This window comes from Delphinapterus leucas, chromosome 3, assembly GCF_059928025.1.
Source record: "Delphinapterus leucas isolate spDelLeu-1000000601 "Yukka" chromosome 3, BTC_Dleu_Yukka2, whole genome shotgun sequence".
Taxonomy (NCBI): domain Eukaryota; kingdom Metazoa; phylum Chordata; class Mammalia; order Artiodactyla; family Monodontidae; genus Delphinapterus; species Delphinapterus leucas.
This window is the reverse complement of record NC_143131.1, coordinates 129354975-129375887: the sequence shown is the minus strand read 5'-3', so window position 1 is coordinate 129375887 and position 20913 is coordinate 129354975. Positions and strand designations below refer to the sequence as shown.

The 20913-nt window shown below is 42.3% G+C and overlaps 1 long non-coding RNA gene across 1 annotated transcript in view; it reads right to left on the bottom strand.

Annotated features, from left to right (window-relative positions):
* The window catches only part of LOC149749700 (uncharacterized), a 112168-nt gene extending 91768 nt beyond the window's left edge, over window positions 1-20400 (bottom strand). Inside the window, exon 1 of the long non-coding RNA XR_016392827.1 lies at window positions 15739-20400. This is a non-coding gene — a long non-coding RNA (uncharacterized LOC149749700). The remainder of the gene's footprint in view (window positions 1-15738) is intronic.
* Between the last annotated feature and the right edge of the window lie 513 nt (window positions 20401-20913).

The following is a 20913-nucleotide window of genomic DNA, read 5'->3' as shown; positions in this document are numbered from 1 at the left end:
AGAGAACAAAGTACTGATTATTAGTGGGGAGGGGGATGGAGGAGGGGCAATACAGGGGTATGGGATTAAGAGATCCAAACCACTATATAAAATAAATAAGCAACAAGGATATATTGTATATCACAGGGAAATATAGCCAATATTTTATAATAACTTTATTTTATTTTATTTTATTTGCGGTACGCGGGCCTCTCACTGTTTTGGCCTCTCCCACATTGCGGGGCACAGGCTCCGGGCGCGCAGGCTCAGCGGCCATGGTTCACGGACATGGGATCTTCCCGGACCGGGGCACGAACCCGTGTCCCCTGCATTGGCAGGCGGACTCTCAACCACTGCACCACCAGGGAAGCCCTATAATAACTTTAAATGGAGTATAATCTATAAAAATATTGAATCACTATGCAGTACACCTGAAACTAATATAGTACTGTAAATCAACTGTACTTCAATAACACACACAAATGTCAGTGTCCCTACTCCAAGCGGTTTGGATTCAGTAGGTCTGGGGTGAGGCCTAAGAATTAGCATGTGTAGCAAGTTCCCGGGTGATGGTGATGCTATTGGTCCAAAGACCTCTCCTGGAGAATCACTTGGCCAAAAGTAATCATGACAGTCCTGGTCTACAGCTCCCTTGCAGCCAGGTATGGTCATGGATATCAGCAGTTGTGCCAGTAAGATATTAGGAGACAGCTGCTGGGGACTTCCAGGAACATTTTGCTTTCTTAATAAAAAGGAAAAGTATGGTTAGTGCCACCCTAGCCCTTTTTCTGCTTTGGACAGAGAGGTGATGCCTGGGACTGCAGCACACATTCTATGTCCATGAGGCATCAAGACAGCACTGTGGGGTTGCAGGGGGTAGGGGATGCAAAGAAGAAAAGTCTAGGTCACTCGTGACATGTCTGAACCCTGGACCAGCTACCTCTGAACTTCTTCCTCTTTTAGGAATCTAATCAACCAAATACCTTTATTGTTTAAACATCATTAGATTAAGCATCAGGTAGATGCTATTGTTATTTATAACTAAAAGCAATTGTAACCTATACAAAAAGTTTCTGCAAAACAGTTTTCTTTTAATCAAACAATGGAAATTGGTGCTTCCCACTCCACAAAGGGGACCTTTACATTCATCAGTACCTTCAGGCAGGCCCAGAGTAAGCATGATGTTGACTTAAAACAAGTTTCTGTTTTCTGGTGGGGATGCCTTATTTTAAAAGTTTGGAGTCCATTGCCATAAATAACCAATGCTTTGAAAAACACTATGCTAGGTATTTAAAACATGTTTCTTAAATTAATATTGAGTGAAAGATGTGGACCAGATGTGAGGAAAACTGCCTAGAGATGTCAGCTTAGTTTCAAACCTGTCATTATAGACCCACCATGCCTGATATACAGTAATTGCCGCCAAAGACTAGATTCATTAAGCAAAACAAAACTTGAACTTCTGTACACATTTGTTGCTAGATTAGAGACATGACCCACCACTAAGTACTCCAAAATGTGTCCCAAAGGACAGAGGTTCCATAAAATGCTCCACCACCAAGAATAAGTTTGGGAAATGATGCATATTCTATCTCCCTCCCGTAGAAGTACAAAACACATGTTGATATTAAAGTCCTTGAAATAGTCCTACAGTAGAAAAATCTATTTAATGCAGCCTTTCCCAAACACACTTGGCCCACATGTTCCACCATTATATCCACTACTCTTTCAAAACGTTTTGAGGAATGCTGACTTAGTAAAACAGCAGTCAAAAATTATTACTCTACCCAGGCTTCCCTGGCGGTTCAGTGGTTTAGACTCCACGCTTCACTAAGATGCTGCATGCCTCACCGCACAGACCAAAAGAAAAGACTCTGCCTGCGGCATGAGTAACATGGTAGAAGAGCTATTAAATACTGCAGTTGATCTGCTGGGCTTCAAACCCCAGCTCTGTCACACAAAGCCATTGATTCTAAGATGTATTTTTTCACATTTATCATTTCCTAAAGTCATTTCTTAGTTTAACTGGCAGGATTTTTTTTCTTAGTGTAAATAAAATAATGGTGAATCTTACAATTAATGCCACCATTAATTACCAAATTGGTAAAGCATTGTACATGACTTTGTACTAGTCACTTAACCAGGGTGTGCCTCAGTTTCCTCAAAACTGGGATATTAAATGCTTCATAGAGTAGATGTGAAGATAAAATACTTCCTGGCACAATGTAAGTGCTCAGTAAACGCTAATTATCCTGATAACTATTTCAGGAACACTGAAAAGGCTTCCTGTTCCCCAAATCCCTTCCTCATCTATTAATTCTTTAACAACGAATATTTTCCCCAAAAGATGTGAGTCTGAAAATGCAAATCCCTCAGGGAGAAAGAACCACAGGCTGGTAGTCATGCTCAAGAATAAAGACTAAGAAAAGATGCTCTTCTGCAGGCAGATTTTGACAGAGAGAAGAGGAAGAGGTCCCAAGGCACAAAAGGCAGGGAAAGAAATTGGGCCACATCTAGTGGGGGAAGCAGAGCAGTGAGGTTTGGAGGCATGTTCTGTATGGTTTTTCTCAAGGTTAAATCAAGGCTTGTTTCCCCGGAGAGCCTCATATTACTCTTTGTTTAGAAACTGAGCATCCCCAGGAGGCTTCAGCCCATAAGAGAGCATCAGGTGCTCATCAACAGCCTCTTGAATATAAGAAACTAGACACAGGGGAGGCATCAGGAGGGAGATGGACTCAGAGACAGAAGACGGAGCAGGCCAGAGGCCAGCTTTTGTCTCTTCATTCTGCTGAGTATTTAGGCTAAGACGACCAGAGGCAGGGAATCACCAGAACAGTGCAGGGCCACTGAAAATTCTTAAAACTTAAAAACTACTCTTGAAAACCCAAAACCAAACTTTGAGGAAACCTCTTCTCTCTCTCCTTTGACAAAATGTTTAATTATACGCCAATATCTTCTTCAGCAGCAGCATCCTTCTCTTTAAATAAATGGGGGGCTTCCCTGGTGGCGCAGTGGTTGGGAGTCCGCCTGCCGATGCAGGGGACACGGGTTCGTGCCCCGGTCCGGGAGGATCCCACAGGCCGCGGAGCGGCTGGGCCCGTGAGCCATGGCCGCTGAGCCTGCGCGTCCGGAGCCTGTGCTCCGCAACGGGAGAGGCCACAACGGTGAGAGGCCCGCGTACCGCCAAAAAAAAAAAAAAAAAGTGGGGCCATCCTTCTGATGGAGCCTCCTTTCCTTTTCCTAGGGAATCTTCAAAAATATAACCAAGGAGTGGTAGAGAAGAAATATTTAACGGATCAAGCACAAGTCTCAGAGACAGAAGAGCTCTAAGACAGTCTCAGCCATTTGCTGGCTATGTGACCTTGGACAAGTCACTTAATCTCACTGAGGCTCACCTGCAAGGTAAAAGCAATGCCCTTCACCTTGCCTACTGCATGAAGGTGCCATAAACAGCAAGTTAAATAATACAGGTGAAAGCACTCAACAAAAAATAAGTAACTAAAAGAGGCAAGACAAGTTATTGAAGATTAAAGTTTAATGTTTCCTTTGTCCTAATAATCCCATATTTTGGGACTCTATCCTATAAAAATATAAGCATCTGTATGAAAGGAGTTATGTATGAGGATGTTTATTACAGATAAGCTGGTACAGGAAGGGAGAGAGGAAAGGAAAAGGAGAACGAATTTGAAAATTATTTGAATGCTCTTCAATAGGGGACTGGCCAAATAATTTTATGGTGTATCCATATGATGAAATACTATGAAGCTATTATTTATTTTTATGATTCTATTCATAAAGTGTTTACACTTTTTTTCCTTTGAGTAGCCTCATGTGGCTTACTCATTTTGATAGTCATCAATGGTGCTTAAATGAAGCTATTATTATTTGAGTGAGATTTATATCCTGACCTAGAGCATTTTCTCTGATATGCCTTTTAAGTCAAAAAAGCAAATAATATATAGAGTTTGGGTTCTATTATTTTATTTTAAAAAAGAAAAAGGGGAAGAAATTTGTATAGTTGTAGCAGGATTTTTAAAATGTGTGGAAAAATACAGAATGAACTATTAGCATTGGTTATCTGGAAAGGATGGGATTAAAGAGGAAGGTTATTAATGTTACCCTCATGCACCTCTGAATTGTTTAATATGATAAAAATAAATATGCATTACTTTTATAATGTGAAAAATCCAGTAATGCTAAGGGAAGGGAGGGAGGGAGGAAGGGAGTAGACAGAGGGAGGGAGAAAAGGGGAGAAGAAAGGGGAAAAGAAAAAAAAGATAAAGAAAGATCTGTGATCTTTGACCAAAGTAGATGGAAGCCTTATATGATCCTTACACAGCTTCCAGGATCATGCCTGGTTCTGTATGGATATTAGGAATTTTAGGCATGGCATTGACCTAATAGATCATGACTCTGAATTACCTGTTCCCTCCTCCTTCAGAGTCTGCCAGGTTCCCAGGGGTCCAGAGAGAAGACTCTCTTTGTTGTTACAATTCAGGATGAACTTTTACTTTCCAAATTGAATGTGTATGGCATCTCCCTTGAATAACAAATGTAAAACTCATTTGCCTACCATATTTACCTTTCTCTCTCTGATATGTAAGCTTCTCATGCCCCTAGAGCTCTTTGGAGTTTTCCCCTAGAGGAATAGACACAGGGAGGATCCTGTATTCTGCATCCTTGGCCAGCATGACACCAGAGATGTGCATACACACATTGCTTCCTGGATCCCACCCTGTCCTCAGCTCAGCTCTCAGATTCCATGCCAGCAAAGTATACAAATATCTTAGTAGCTGCCACAAGCAGCTCTTGAGCTTTTATCAGCTGGAGATCTACGATGCATCAGCACAAAGCTTCAAAGGTCCTTCGAGGTAGAATGATGCAGTAGAAAACACTCAAGACTCAAACACTTTTTAAAATGATAAAACACTGTGCTGGTGAAAGTGCAGAGGGAAGGGCACACTCACATCCTATTGGTTTGAGGATAAACAGCTACCCTATCTCTGAAAAGCAGCTTGGTAATACAGCTGAAGGATCTTAAAAATGTTTCTATATTTTAAAGAAATTTGCTTTCCTAAGGAAATAATCAAGAAATAGCAAAAATGTTTATGTATGTATCTCAAATGGTTGTTGTGGCAATTAGTAAGTTAATTTATGTAAAGTGCTTAGAATAGTTCCAGGTACCTAGAAAGCCCTGTATGACTATTAGCTAATAATAATAACTGTTATCCTTTCCCTATTTAAATTTCCCTTGCTTTTTAACCTTCTAAGATACCTTTGTATTATATTTATAACCAAGAAAAAATATTTTAAAATATAGATGTCAATCTTAAGGAAATAACCTAAAATTTTTAAATGCTTTATGCCCAACGATGTTCATATTATCATTTATAATCATGACAAGCTGGAAATAACTTCCATGTTCAAAAATAAGGGATTGATTAAGTAAATGACAATGCCTCCTTATGAGGGAGCACTTGGCAGAAATTAAAAATGATAATCCTGAGGAATTTTAATAACTTTTGGAAATGCTAATGTTCTTAAATTAGGAAGGGAAAAAGGACACAAGATCATATACATATACTTTCAAATGTGGTCCAAAAAAAATGAGGGATGGGGGAGTGAGGAGGGGCCTAGAAGAAATTCTCACAAAATGTTAGCTAATACCTTCTTCCTACACCTAAATCCCAACTCCTTAATGGGGTTCAATAAATTCCAAGGTATATAAACTTTCAGGGAATAAACAGATGACAGTTTCTTAAAACAGGGGGCCCAGAATAGCCCTCTTCCCACAGAACTCATGGAACATTAAAGCAGGAAGAGGCCTTGGAGGGGATGGTGGTACATGGCATGGGGGAAGGTGCAAGAGTTGTGGAGTAAGACCAACCAGCCTTCAAATCCTACCTGCACTCTACACCCTCTGGTGGCCGGGCAGGTGATGTAACCTCTCTCAACCTCTATTTCTTCCTCAGTAAATTGGCAGTCAGCAGAGTACCTACACTATACATAAATAAAGCCATGGGCTAGCTATACCTAACATATTCTCAGCACCTATGAACTGGAGAGGCAGTGGTAATGATGGTGGCCTTTCCAAGAGCCTCTGTCTCACCATGAGTAAATTGTGGCCTTATGAGGTAAAGGGACTTGTCCAAGTCACTCACCAAAACTCAATCAAAACAGACCCCAAGGGGCTTCTCTGGTGGCGCAGTGGTTGAGAGTCCGCCTGCCGATGCAAGGGACACGGGTTCGTGCCCCGGTCCGGGAAGATCCCACATGCCACGGAGTGGCTGGGCCCGTGAGCCATGGCCGCTGGGCCTGCGCGTCCGGAGCCTGTGCTCCGCAACGGGAGAGGCCACAACAGTGAGACACCCGCATACCGCAAAAAAAAAAAAAAAAACAGACCCCAAGCCTCCCATTTCCCGTTCTCTGGGCAAGAACTTCCTCCCTTGAGACCCTTTTTTCTTGCTTTGCCCCCTCCGGCTCCATTTTCCCTTTTGGAAACAGCTGAAATTATCACTTTGATATTTAAAAACGCAAGTTACTAATATGTGCCCAAAGTAATAAATATTTTAGAGTTTCAATTAAATTAAATGCAGGAAAGCTGGATCCCTTTTCTATATCTAATGAGTCACACAGACCCATTACCCCACTACCCATTAATTCTAACAAGGTCAGCTCATTACCGGAGTCTCCTCATTATTGCGTAATGAACCTGGGCAGGGTGTGCCGTGAGCAGACCCACAGACATACCAGAAGCCTGAGCCTCTGGAGTTTCTGTGCCATCCTCTCGCCCATTGAAACTCAGGCCTCAGAGCTGAGGGCAGTTCATACACACAAAGGCCAGAGGTGCCGGGGAAATGTATCTGAGACTTACACGTCTAGCCTAGACATCGGGTAGCCCCAGCTCCCATTTCTCCTGATGCTACAGCACAGCAATCTTCCACAGTGTGTTTCCCATCTGTTGTTTCTTTCTCCCAAGCTAGAATCTCTACTTCTTCTTTTTTTTTCTTTTTTTAAGCCACACCACGCGGCACATGGGATCTTAGTTCCCCGACCAGGGATCAAACCCGTGCCCCCAGCAGTGGAGGCACAGAGCCCTAACAACTGGTCCGCCAGGGAAGTCCCTAGAATCTCTACATCTTAAGGGATTACTCCTTAATACTTATTGACCATCCACCCTGTGTCCAGCACAGGGCTAGACACCATTATTATCACCATCTTGCAGATGAGGAAAATGAATCCCAACCTCAGAGTGGTTAAGTAGTTTGCCCAAGGACACACAGCTAATAAGTAGCAGGGATGGAATTTGAGCCCTGATTCCAAACCCCATAGTCTTAACTGCCAAGTTTTTCCTCTCTCTTCTGAGAGGCATTCCAAATGGATTGGAGACAGGGACCACCCATCTTATTCCCTGTTGCATCTCCAGTGTACCCCCATACGGCTGATGTGAGGATTCAATGAGATAATGGAAGAAAAGCGCCTTGACAAAGTGTAGAGATTATTGGTGCTAACACATAAGCAAATATGATTATAGTGCTGGGCACTCAGTAGATGATCATTAACTATTTAGAATGAGAGAACTTTATATCTTAACTTCAGAAAACACCTGTCACAACTGTCTCATTTTTAAGGAGAGGAAAAATAATTTGTTTAAGATGATGAAAGTAATTAAAAACAGAAGAGGGGTTGAGTTCAAGTCTGTTCTCCCTTCTCCTCCCCAGTGGCTTTAAAAGCCAGTTCCCTGTGGTGCTGGAGCTTTGCAGAGTTTGGGGGGGAACCCCTACAGAATGAGGAAGATGATAAGGACTGACTATAGTCCCCCACAATGTCACTCCTCCAACCCGGGTGCCTCTGCTTTTATGCCTCTTTAAACTGGGCTTCTGTACAGGAGTTCATGCGACAAAGGGCTCTAGTGGTTTAAAGAAAAATGTTCAAAAAGTGGACTTTATATTTCACTGTTGGATCATGCAGAACTATATAGAGAAATATGAGAGATTTTACACACCCCTCACAAAACTGACAGATCAAGTAAACGGAAAATAAACAAATATATAGAAGATATTCTTGATGCAGTGAATAACCTAGACCTAGTAAAATATATGAAACTTGGCACCCATCAAATGAGGAACATGAACGCTTTCTAGCACTTACTGTAACTTTTATAAAAATAAGGGACACAAAGGAAGGTTCCAAATATCCCAAAGAATCAACATCATGTGGAATCTGTTCTCTGACCACAGCAGAATAAAATTAACAATTTTAATGACAGCTTAAAAATTCAATATATCTACAAACTAAAACAAAAATATTGCTGCTGAATAATCCGTGGGTTAAAGAGAAGTCCAAGAATGAAATTATAAAACACTTCTACTCAAAAAACAAGGAAATCGGGCTTCCCTGGTGGCGCAGAGGTTGAGAGTCCGTCTGCCGATGCAGGGGACACGGGTTCATGCCCCGGTCCAGGAAGATCCCACATGACGTGGAGTGGCTAGGCCAGTGAGCCATGGCCGCTGAGCCTGCGCGTCCGGTGCCTGTGCTCCGCAACGGGAGAGGCCACAACAGTGAGAGGCCCGCGTACCGCAAAAAAAAAAAAAAAAACAACCAAAAAAAACAAAAAGAAAACCAAGGAAATCAATGCATATCGAAACTTGTAGAAAATGGCAAAGCAGTACTAAAAGAAAAATTCTAGTTTTAAATATAATTAACAGAAACAATAAAAAAATTGAAGGAGCAAGCTAAGTGTTCAACTCAACAAAATAAAAGAGTATAAGATACACCAAAAGATACAGTGAATTAAAGAAAAATGGAGAAGAGTGTGGAGATTCCTTAAAAAACTAAAAACAGAACTACCATATGACCCAGCAATCCTGCTGCTGGGCATATACCCTGAGAAAACCATAATTCAAAAAGACACATGCACCCCAGTGTTCATTGTAGCACTATTTACAATAGCCTGGACATAGAACAACCTAAATGTTCATTGACAGATGAATGGATAAAGAAGATGTAGTACATATATACCATGGAATATTACTCAGCCATAAAAAGGAATGAAATTGGGTCACTTGTAGAGATGTGGATGGACCTAGAATCTGTCAGAGTGAAGTAAGTCAGAAAGAGAAAAACAAGTATCATATATTAACGCATATATGTGGAATCTAGAAAAATGGTACAGATGAACCTATTTGCAGGGCAGGAATAGAGATGCAGATGTAGAGAATGGACGTGCAGACACGGGGGAGGGCAGAGGGGGTGTGATGAATTGAGAGATTGGGATTGACATATATACACTACCCTGTGTAAAACAGATAGCCAGTGGGAACCTGCTGTATAGCGCAGGGAGCTCTGGGGTGACCTAGATGGGTGGGATGGGGGGGATGGGAGGGAGGTGATATATGTATACATACAGCTGATTCACTTCGTAGTACAGCAGAAACTAACACAAAATTGTGAAGCAACTATACCCCAATTAAAAACAATTTTAATGTAAAAAAAGAAAAATATAGAAACAAATGAATTAAAAAATAACAAAAGTGAAAAAAATCAAAAATGGGGCTTGAAAAATAGTAATAATGTGGGCAAACTCTGGAATGACTGATTTAAAAGTTTAAAAGATACCATGCAAAGTTTTAAAACCACAGATTGATATTAAATATAATTATTTTCTTTTTAAATTATAAACCATATGTGAATAAAACAAGAAAATCTAAATGAAATATGTAAATTTCTTAAGCTATATATAATTAATAAAATTGGTGCAAAAATAAGTATAAAACTTAAGTGATCTAATTAGTCATTAAAGAAATTAAGAAGATAATAAAAGTCCTTCCTTCTCTCCAAAAAAAAGCACCAGGATTAGATGATTTGATAAAAGACTTCTAACAAACTTTCGAGGAAGAGATAACAATCCCTCTTTTATACAAGTTGTTTTTTAAAAAGAAAGAGAGAGAGAGAGAAAGAGATTTTCAATCTATTTTTATGAGGCTTAGAAAACTTTACCAAAAGCTAGGAAAGAAAATTATAAGAAAAATTATATGACTATTCATTTAATCATATATATGAAAATTGTGAGTAAAATGTTAGCTTTTAATTTTTTGGAAAAAGTCTCTCATGACCAACTAGGATTTATTCAAGAAAAGCAAGTATGGTTAAACATGAGAAAAAAATCATCCATATCATTTTCTACAATCATGCACAAAAGGAGAAAAAGTCACATTCTTATCTCAATAGTTATAGAAAAGGCATTTTACAAATTTCAATACTTATTTAATTACGAAAAACTCTCAGAAAACTAGGAGTTGAAAGAACTTTCCTTAAGCTGATAAAAGCTATATTCCATAGACCTACATCAAATATTCAATTTAATGAAAACCCTTTAGATATATTCTTCTAAAATCTTCAAATCTTCTTTAAATCAAGAATAAGCTAAGGTTTCAACTATCACCAGTACCATTCAAAATAATACTGGAAACCTTGCCCAATTCAATAAGACAAGAAAGATAGGGGTCTCCCTGGTGGCACAGTGGTTAACAATCTGCCTGCCAACGCAAGGGACAAAGGTTCGAGCCCTGGTCTGGGAAGACCCCACATGCTGCTGGGCAACTAAGCCCGTGTGCCACAACTACCGAGCCTGCACTCTAGAGCCCGTGAGCCACAACTACTGAGTCGACGTGCCACAACTATTGAAGCCCGCGTGCCTAGAGCCCGGGCTCCGCAACAAGAGAAGCCACCGCAATGAGAAGCCCACACACCGCAATGAAGAGTAGCCCCCGCTCGCTGCAGCTAGAGAAAGCCACACACAGCAACGAAGAACCAAAAGCAGCCAAAAATAAAATAAATAAATAAATGTATATTAAAAAAGAGAGATAAAAGCATAATATGAGAAGGAAAGAGACAAAACTGTCATTATTAGCAGATGATATAATCATCTGTATTTTAAAAACTGACATAATCAAGAAACAAACTAAAAGAACTAATAATAGAATTTGGTAAAATTGCCAGATTTAAGATAAATTTATAAAATGCAATAGCATGTGTCTACACCAGCAATAACCAATAGAAAACAGAAATTTATTTACAACAGGAACAAAAATGATAAAATAGTTAAGAGCAATAAAGGAAGAATGTATACCACTATTATTTCAAAATATATTTAATGGCATAAAAGAAGAATTGAAGAAAGAGAGGGTTATGTTCATGGATGCAATTACTTCACATTTGTAATGATGTTAATTTTCCCCTTATTTATCTATTAACTCTGTGTAATTCTAATTTAAATTTCAGGAGAATTTTCTAAGAAATTTGACAAATCATATCCTTCAAATGAATCCTCCCCCCTTTATAAAAACAAGCAAGTTGGTTTCTGTTTCCTATAGCTAAGGGTAAAATAACTCTAACATGAATTACATTACTAGGATTTAAGAAAGGAGACCTAGAGACCAGGACAATGACTATGATACTCTTGTAAGACTTCTGGCAATTTTCATCGTGTCCATATCTGTCATTGTTGTGACACCCCCATTCTCTATAGCCTCAGGTTCTCAATCTGCAAAGCAATCTCTGGCAATGTTTTACAATGTCTGTTTCAAAACACCAACTGGCGTTAGTGTTAGGAAATCAGAATCCTGCCCTGCCCAGATCTTCTGTGGCGGATACCTGCTGCATTCGGTCTTCTTGACTTCTGTATTTCTTCTTCATGGACGCCTTCCTTCCCCACCCCCCAAGTGATTCTGGTGATGCTAATCACTCAAGTGATCTTGCTTTCTCTACTACTCAGATGTCCAACTTGTGTACCCCTTCTCTTTGGACACCTCTTGTGAGCATGTGACCCAAGCAAGGCTAATCAGAGTCCATTTAGGAGTTGACATGAAACTGAAAGAGAAGCTCTGGGACTCTTTCCTCTGGGGTCAATGTTTATGATCGATATCTTGTATCAATGATACAAACCTAGAGTTCCTAGGCCTATTTTTACCACCATGTGGAGAAAGCCTCCCTAAGGATGAAGCCAATATATACATAAGAAGAACTTTAAAAAAGAGAGAGGGAGCTTTACTGACATAGTTTAACTGCTAGATCCAGCCATGCCTGAAGCCAACACACCCCTTTGATTTCCCAAGTAGGAAAGCCATTAACAGTTGTTTAGTTTCTACTTAAGTTGGTTTGAGTTAGCTTTCTATTACTTGTAACAGAATGAGCCCTAATTAGTCTGCATATTATAACAGAAGCTCTAAGCAAGTGTTTCAGTTTTATAAGCTCCCTGGGAGAGTCTGTTACACACTCAAGTTTAAGAATTAATCTATGGCTTCTTCAGGATCTAAATGACAGGAGGTAGAGCAGAATACTGGGTTTAAGCAAAATGAACATACAACCCATGATCTAGCCCCTGCCTACCCCTCTAACTTAGATTCATGCCATTTTCTACCTCTCCCACAGGGGGCTCCTTTTAGTTCCTCCAACAGGACATTGCTTACCTCAGGACACTTGCATGTGCTTATCCCCTCATTCTTCAACACAGCTTGCTGGTTCTCCATTTTTAGGTTCCAGATTAACTAACTCTCAGAGAGTCCTTTCCTAACCACCTCATGGAAAGGAGGTCAGCTCTCTCACTATCCATTATCTTTTTCACCTTGGTTTTCATTCACAGCTTTTACCAAGTTTATAACTACTTATTAGTCAACCTGTTTTTGTCTGCTTCCCCTATTAGAATGTAAGCACCAAGAGAGTGAGCACTGAGTCTGTCTTGATCACCATTATCTTCCCCATGCCTGGCACACAGCCTGATGCCTAGCAGGATTTCCAGTAAATATATTTGAGTAAATGAATGAATCACCACTTACCCATCAGCCCTCCTCGGGAAAAGCAAGGAAGGGAAGCCAGCATTCACTCATCACCTCCCTCAGCTGAGTCAAGCAACAAAGAGAAAAGAAAAGGGGGTAGGAGAAGAAATGGGCAACATGCTTCCACGGGAATTTGCAGATCTGTATGATGTGCCAACCCTGTACATGCTTCTGGGAGGAGCAAAGAATCATCAGCTAACCCACAGCAAGATGTGGTCCCTGTCTTCAAAAAGCTTCTCATCCGGCTAGAGAAACCTTTAAAATAAGGAGCTACTAGGGCAGAGGGAGAAACGCACAAGAACAGCAACTCCAAAATTACACTTCATCTTTGCAGACACCATTAACATCTTATGGCAAAATAATTTGTGAACCTAACAGAGAACACAGAGAGGGAAAGAACAGATGCATCTCGACCATACCAAGGGGGAAAAGCTGCAATTAAACACACATCCCTTATTCAACAGCCCGCAGGCTCTACGGCTAGGCTCGGGGCTGGTGCCGTGTCTCTTTCTTCCTCAGTAACTTAGTCTCATTTTCCCCTTCTGGCGCCTTATTTCAGTAATGGGTTTGTTATTATAGCTCCGAAGTCAGAGCGACACATGAGAACAGGGGAAATGAGAGGAAGAAAAAGAGCTGAACGTGAACAGAAGGCTCTTGCCTGAGAGCTCTTGCTACATTAAGATACAGAGGGAGGACGGTGTCCTCTCACTCATATTTGCCTTTCTCCTTCTGTGGCGCTCTCTGAAATGAGCTGCCGGGTAACAGAAGAGGCTGTCTTTGGGAGTGTGTCTGTTCGGATCCCTGAAAGAATTAAATTACATTCAAGAGGCACATACTTAGGTCCCTATTAGGTGAAGGAAAGGAGGAGGGACCTTATAGGTAGTAAATGTCGCTTCCCTGCCAGGCTCTACTCTGGGTGCTGAGAAAACACTGGTAAAGAAGAAAGCCAATGCCCCTCACCCCATGGTACTTATACACTAGTGAGGAGAGAGACAGATAAATAAGATAGATAAGACAGAAAAAAAAAACAAAAATATAAGATCGCAGGAATAGATGCAGGCAAATCTGAAATTCCATCCTGCCTAGAAGATGTTTCACCTGGGAAAGTGAGCTTGCAGGAAACACTGAGTCCGCAGATCAGTAAACAGGAGTCTGGAGAGTGACAGGAACCTAAGAACGGATGAGTCGGAGCTCCCTGAGGACAGAGGGGATCCTCACCTCAACCAGCTGACACACCAGCCACAGGGACTTGAAGGGCTGTGACTTCTAACAAAAAACCACTGCTCCCTCCCCAGCTTTGTGTAGCTGTCTTCACGCACTGAAACTCTTACGTCTTTTAATTATATTAAAGAAACGTGTGTTCTTTGCCCAGGTGTGTTAGTATCTCTTATCAGTCACAGTCACCCTTGAGACACCCATACAAAGGTAATTTCAGAGAGTGACAGAAGTCTAAGGAGGAAATGAAACCGAGGAATGTGACACTGAGGGCCTGGGAAGGGGAAAACAACATTCACTTGGGTGTTGCAGCAAGGCCTCTCTGAGGAGGGCATGAAAGGAGGCCGCCAGGGCCAAGACCAGACGGAGGGCACAGCAAAGGCAAGCGCCTGGGGGTGGAAGCAAGACTGAGCATTCGAGGGGCAGAGTGAAGGTCATGTGGCTTCAGGTGTGACGCCCCCAGACCAGCAACATCAGCATCCCGTGGGAACTTCTGAGAAGGGAACATTCTTGGGTCTCACGCAAGAGTCAGAAGCTCCGGGAGTGCAGCCCAGCCATGTGTGGTTTAACAAGCCCTCCAGGTGATTCTGAGGCACATGCAGTGTGAGAGCCACGAGGCTGGAGGATGGTGAGAGAAGAGTGGACTTGGAGGAAGCGCCGAGCCAAAGCCTCCTTTAGAAGTGAATTCCCAAATCAGGACAGTAAGCCAGCCAGTTCATCTGAGATTTTCATCATCGGATCCTCAGCACCTACCATGTTGCCTACTACAGAGTAAATGCTTCACACCTGTTTATTGAACAAATAAATTGATATAAATATTGAGCCTCTACTTTGGTCGGATACTAGTTACTGGGCAAAGTTAGGTAAGATCAACAGTAGCTTATGATCTACAAGTGGAAAGAAGAGACAAATGCAAAGGAAAAAATGAGACCACTAGAATCAGATGCACTGATATTGACAAGAAATGAGAGGCGAAGATATCTTGAAGCAAGGAGGGTCAGAAAAACGAAAAAGCAGACAGAAGAGCTCGGTCAGCACAAAGGCGGCCGCATTTAGCTTTGGGGCAAACAGTGTAGTTCATTAACCCCCTAGGGAATGACTATATTAATGGCATGGAACAACTATCATTCACTTGTTGTCTCCAAGTAAACCAGAAATGGTATATTGACTCAATCGATTAAAGAAAAAAACACACACACACAAATAAGAGTCTCTACTTATATAGAAAAATCCTCAGCTTTAAGGAAAATTCCACTACCCAAAATGCTTCATTTCCTGAGTCATTTTAGATAGCCAAGATTTTTACGTATTGCTATTATTTCTATTACCAAAGCGCTCTCACAGCCCATAGTAGGGGATATTGGTGCTAACCAGGTCCACCTGGAAGCTGTCCAGAGGCCCCCTCTGAGAGCCTCCTGAGCCAATGCGAGCAGGGAAGCCCAAGCCAGCTAAGCCCCTCTAGCTGTCAGGACGTCCGGTAGGGCATGAGTCATTCTGAGACCAGAGGCCAGCCTCTCTATTGAACCTCTCCATAACAGAGTGGATTTTAATAGACTCTTCCTCACCTCCTTCCTTCCTCCCCTTCTGGCAGTTGGCAAATTCCTGGGATGAAAGCACCTCCCAGGTTTCTTTCATTCACCTCTGTCTCCAGATCAGAGAGAGCCTGGCCCACATAAGAGAACACGGGAGCCATCAAGAGAAGCCTCACCTTCTTCTGACCACTTCCCAGGGAAAAAGTCCTTGACTGTCTAATCCAAATCCTTCCTGCTGCATGAAGCTCTTTTTCTCCGACTGAATTTGGAAGATCCCTCAGCTAAGGAGAGAAAAAAAAAAAAAAGTACTTCATTATGGATGTAGCTGTTCACAATTGATTTTCCTTCTTCATCTACATTTCCATATCTTGAATATTTGTCTTACTATTTCTTTTTCTATCACTATTCTCCTGTCAACAGTCTATGTTTCATTAAGGACTCACTTCCTATATTAGTGAAAATACCAATGAAATAGCCCTGGAAGTTATTTTCGGTGCGTCTAGCGTGTGCGCGTGCATGCACGCACGCACGCGCGCGCACACACACACACACACACACACACACACACACAAAGAAGATATTAATAAATAGACCTAGACTCCAAATCATCAAAGGTAGCTACACATGAACTGGGCTGTCTAGAGAGTCTGGGCTGTCTACAGCATTCCCTGCAATCAGGAGGTAAGGTTACTTCTGGTCAGTAGTTCAAGGAACAGTTGAAATATTGGATTAGATGTCCCCAGAAGTCCTTCCTTGCTGAACTGCTGTGACATTCCGTGATGCAGTGAGCCTCCAAGCTCGAACATGAATTTGAGCAGGAGCTAAGAGGAGAACAGGGAGGGAGTAGCACAGGTTTGCTGGGCTTATCTGGTGCCAAAAGATATGCTAGGCGTATTCGGAGAGCCCGGCATTGGCAGTGCAGTGGCATCTGTGATGGCATCATCATCACCATTGCAAACATTCCACCAGCACCTACACTGTGAATTATTTCAGTCCACCTTACAACAGACCTATCAGACGTGACAGTTATTAGGCCCATGTCACTACGAAGAAGAATGAGGAATGGAGAAGTTGGACTCTCCATCATCACAAAGCTGGTAATAGATCCAAGACTCAAACCCAGGCTGTCTGGCTACATCACGCTGCCTCCCAAAAGGGTTGTAATGACCCTTTGCAATTTAAGCATTTTTAGCATTTTATATGCTAAAAAAAAATGAACAAGACCTGTTTTTATCCTTACAGAAGTCTCCTGAGGCCAGGAAGTTATCCCTAAATGACACATTGGAGACAGAAGGTAAAGGAGGAGGATGACTTGTCCACGGTCACCTAGCAATCAGAGGCAGAGCCTCATGGTACTCTGCCCACATGTCCTCTTCCTGTCCCCACACTGCCTGGCTCTCCTGCAGCTCCTAGCCTAGTTACCTAGGCAGCAAAGTAGCACTTGGTTAATCCCCTGCCTGCAAATTGGCTACTCAGCCATGCACCCTGAGGTCTCAGATACATTCTACTCACAGCCACCAACTCCCTAGGGAAATAAAGGGCCAGAGAGAGAAGGGAATTAAGAAAGAAAGATGATGCTCAGGGTGCAAAACTAGCAGACATCTCTGATGCACCCTTTCCTTCAATTTCCTATGCCTACCAGTCCTCAAACCCTAGAGACAATAATAATAGATTCCCCTTTTGCTGATGAGGTTGAATGGTCTCCTCGCTGTCCTGCCTCCCCTATCACACCTATCCTTTTCTCTCCTGACTATTAGGATAACCTCCTTACCGGCATCTTTTCTTCCCCTCCTCTTGCTGCTCCAATTCTGTCCGCATGGGATGCAGGGCTATGCCTCCTGGATCACTTCTGATCATGGCCCCCTCCTCCTCAAAGACTTCCAATAGCTCCTAGCTACTTACAAAGACAAATCCCAACCTGCTCTTCAGTCCCTCCATGATTTGGCCACAAACCACGTTTTCAGCCTTATCTTTACTACTTATATATGAGCTCCAGTCACAGTAGTACTCCAGAAAAAGAACCCAAGAAAGTTCCATGTACACACTTCTCATGATGACTTCTCTGCTGGAACCCTTTGCCTATTTAAGGCTGTACTCAGATGCCACCCATCATGGAAATTTCTCCCCCTCCCCTCTTGGTCTCAATCTCTATGCTACCCCCATCACCCACTAGTATTGTATTCTGTATCCTAAATATGTTTGACAATGTCTGCCCCATGGTCTCCGGCAAAAGTCAACCTGCTCTTACCATACGATCAAGCAATTCCACTCCTTGGTATTGACCCAAAGGAGTTGAAAAGTGATGTCCACACAAAAATCTTCACACCCATGTTTATAGCAGCTTTATTTATAATTGCCAAAAGTTGGAAGCAACCAAGATGTCCCTCAGTAGGTGATGAATAAATAAACTGTGGAACGGCCAGACAGTGGAATATTATTCAATGCTAAAAAGAAATGAGCTACCAAGACGTGAAAATACATGGAGGAACCTAAGTAAAAGAAGCCAATATCAAAAGGCTACGTACCGTATGAGTTCGACTACGTGACACTGTGGAAAAGGTAAAACTATGGAGACAGTAAAAAGATCAGTGGTTGGCAGGGGTTAGTGGGGAGGGATGAACAGGCAGAGCACAGAGGATTTTTAGGGCCGTGAAGCTACTCTTCGTGATATTTATAATGGTGGATATATGGCATTACACATTTGTCCCAAACTGCAGACTGTACAACACCAAGCGTGAACCCCATTGTAAACTATGGACTTTGGGTGATGCTGACGTGTCCGTGCAGGTTCATCAGTTGTAACAAACGTACCCCTCTGGTGGATGATGGCGATAGTGAGGGAGGCCGTGCACGTGTGGGGAAGGAGGGATATGGGAACTCTCTGTACCTCCCCTCAATTTTGCTGTGAACCTAACTCCTCTAAAAAATAAATTCTATTTTTTTTTAATGTCTGCTCGTGCATGATAAGCCCCTTAAGAGAATGAGGCATGCCTTCTGCTCCTGTATACCCTTCGTGGCCTAGCCCTCCCACCATCACAGCAGGTGCTGATAAATGTTTGTTGAACTGAATTAAATTGAGAGGTCATCTGGGGGGAAAGAGCTAGAACTTTACCATGATTTGGACTCTGAGACGACAGGGAAGTTGAAGGACCAGTGACCTCTCTCTTCAGAACTCAATTATCTGCATAAGAACAACATCTCTGATATCTAGCTATTAATTTGCTCACAATCATCTCGGCCTCCAAAGTTCACAAATGTCCCTTTCAATTTCTCAGCCACATTGTTCATAGGAAATGAGATTCTCCCCTCATTCACCGCATCACAGTAACCCTTGTACCATCTCCCTTCCCCACCCTACCCCCCAAATCTCCTCCCACATTCTTACTCTTTTCTGTTTGCCACAATGAACCCCCTGGGCATCAAAATGCCCGTCATCACAGCTTCCTTGGGGCCTGTTAGGGGACCCATCATTTCCTGCTCAGCTTCCTAAATCAATAGCTGAGGAACACAGGTCTTACTGGCAGCCTGAGTCAAAGGAATCTATTCTAATTAATCCTCCACACGAAAATGATGGCCTTCAGCCATCTTGCAGGCAGAAGCCAACAAACCTGGAGTGAAAGGAAAATAAAATGCAAGCCTGGCTTCCTATGAAATCAATACACCCTGACTCTGAGCTCTGTTCTGGGTCACACAGAAGGGGCAGCAAGTGTGGCCAAGATCACTGGAGAGGTCCCTGACCATGAATCTGACAGCTGGGGTGCAGGAGCTAAGGACCCCCATTGTACCACAGACCCCAGAGGATGAAGGCCCTTTGATACACATTCATTCATGATTAACAGTGATTTACAAAATTCAAATGCTTCCATGTGCTTGACATGACAGTATCTTGAATATGCAGGAAATGGGCAAATCTGAGAGTGAATGAGACAAGAGAAGAGAAAAGTCACATCGTTATTGAGGTTATTCTGCAACAAGGCAGTTGGACAGTCCAATGTTCAGTGACCAGCACATCACACAATTTCAGGGATGGCTCAGCCAGTCCCTGATGGGGAGTGATGTGGGCCACCTAGCAGGTCATGGCCAAGGAAGGCTCGGGAGGGTGGCAGTGCCCACAGTCAGGGAGAAGCGATGCTCCTCTTCCAGATGACCCACTGCAAAGTAGAAAGACTGTGACATGAGTTGGAGCCCACGCCTGGCTTTAAGTCCACTTCTTTCTACCTGCATGACTTTAAGCAAGTTACTTAGCTTCTCTGAGTTTATTTCCTCATCTGGAAAATGGGATAAACAGTAACAGTACTTAGCTAACCAGCTTGTTGTGAAACTGTCTTCATGGTGGGATGGTGTGTGAAATACTAAATGATGTGATTTTTCCCCTTCAACCTTCTAAGTCCAAGATCCTCCCTTACCCACTGAGTGGGTCGGAACAATTAGGTCAAGACTATCCCAAGAATGAGAAGTTTCACAAAAGAACTCAAGGACAAAGAGAGCAAAATTTCTCACTTTGGACTTTGTTGCAAGTATAATACAGGAAAGGCTAGGAAGAAAGTCAACACACACACACACACACGCACACACGCACGCACGCACACCCATTCTTCCACTCTACCACTATGCTTATAGAATTTTCCACCCTTAGGGGGAAGAGAACAGTTGAAGGAAAAATGAGAAATCTCAGACACTAATAATAGGCCCTGTGCCCCATCATGGCCATCCTCATCCCACTTTCCAATTTCTTCCGGGGTTCTGGGAGTATGGCAACCCATCCTATCAAACCCTATGCCATTCTGCGAGTAGAGAAACAAGAGGGCCCCATAGGGTCAAGGACAGAGAGGACCAAGTGATGGCCCAGTGCAGTGCCACCAGCCAAGCAACACTGGTGCTGGGGACCAAAGCCCAGGTCAGGACAAGTGTCCCTCTCTGAGCCACCTCTCAGCCTCAACTCCAAGGGAAAGGAAGGAGAGGGGGAGAATCCTGAGGTTTCCTGAGTTTACCCCCATGAGATCCAAATAACTAAAATGACTGAGTTCTGCTGGAAGTAAAAAGAATATATAATCTGCCTTCCGATGGAATGGAGCTCAAGAAGGAAAGTAGATCCAGTTTTGGGAAAATAAAGTTATGTTTTGATAACCTGAGTCCATAACATATATACCTATGTATTTATAGATATACATATATATTAAAAGTAATAATAACTGACATAATGTAACAACTACATTTATTGAGTGCTTCCGTGTGCCAGGACTGTTCTCACGGCTTTATAGAGATTACATCTTTTATCTCTCACAATAATAGGCATATGGGTTCAATATTATCGTGCTCTTTGGATGGGTAAACTAAGCACAGAGAGGTTA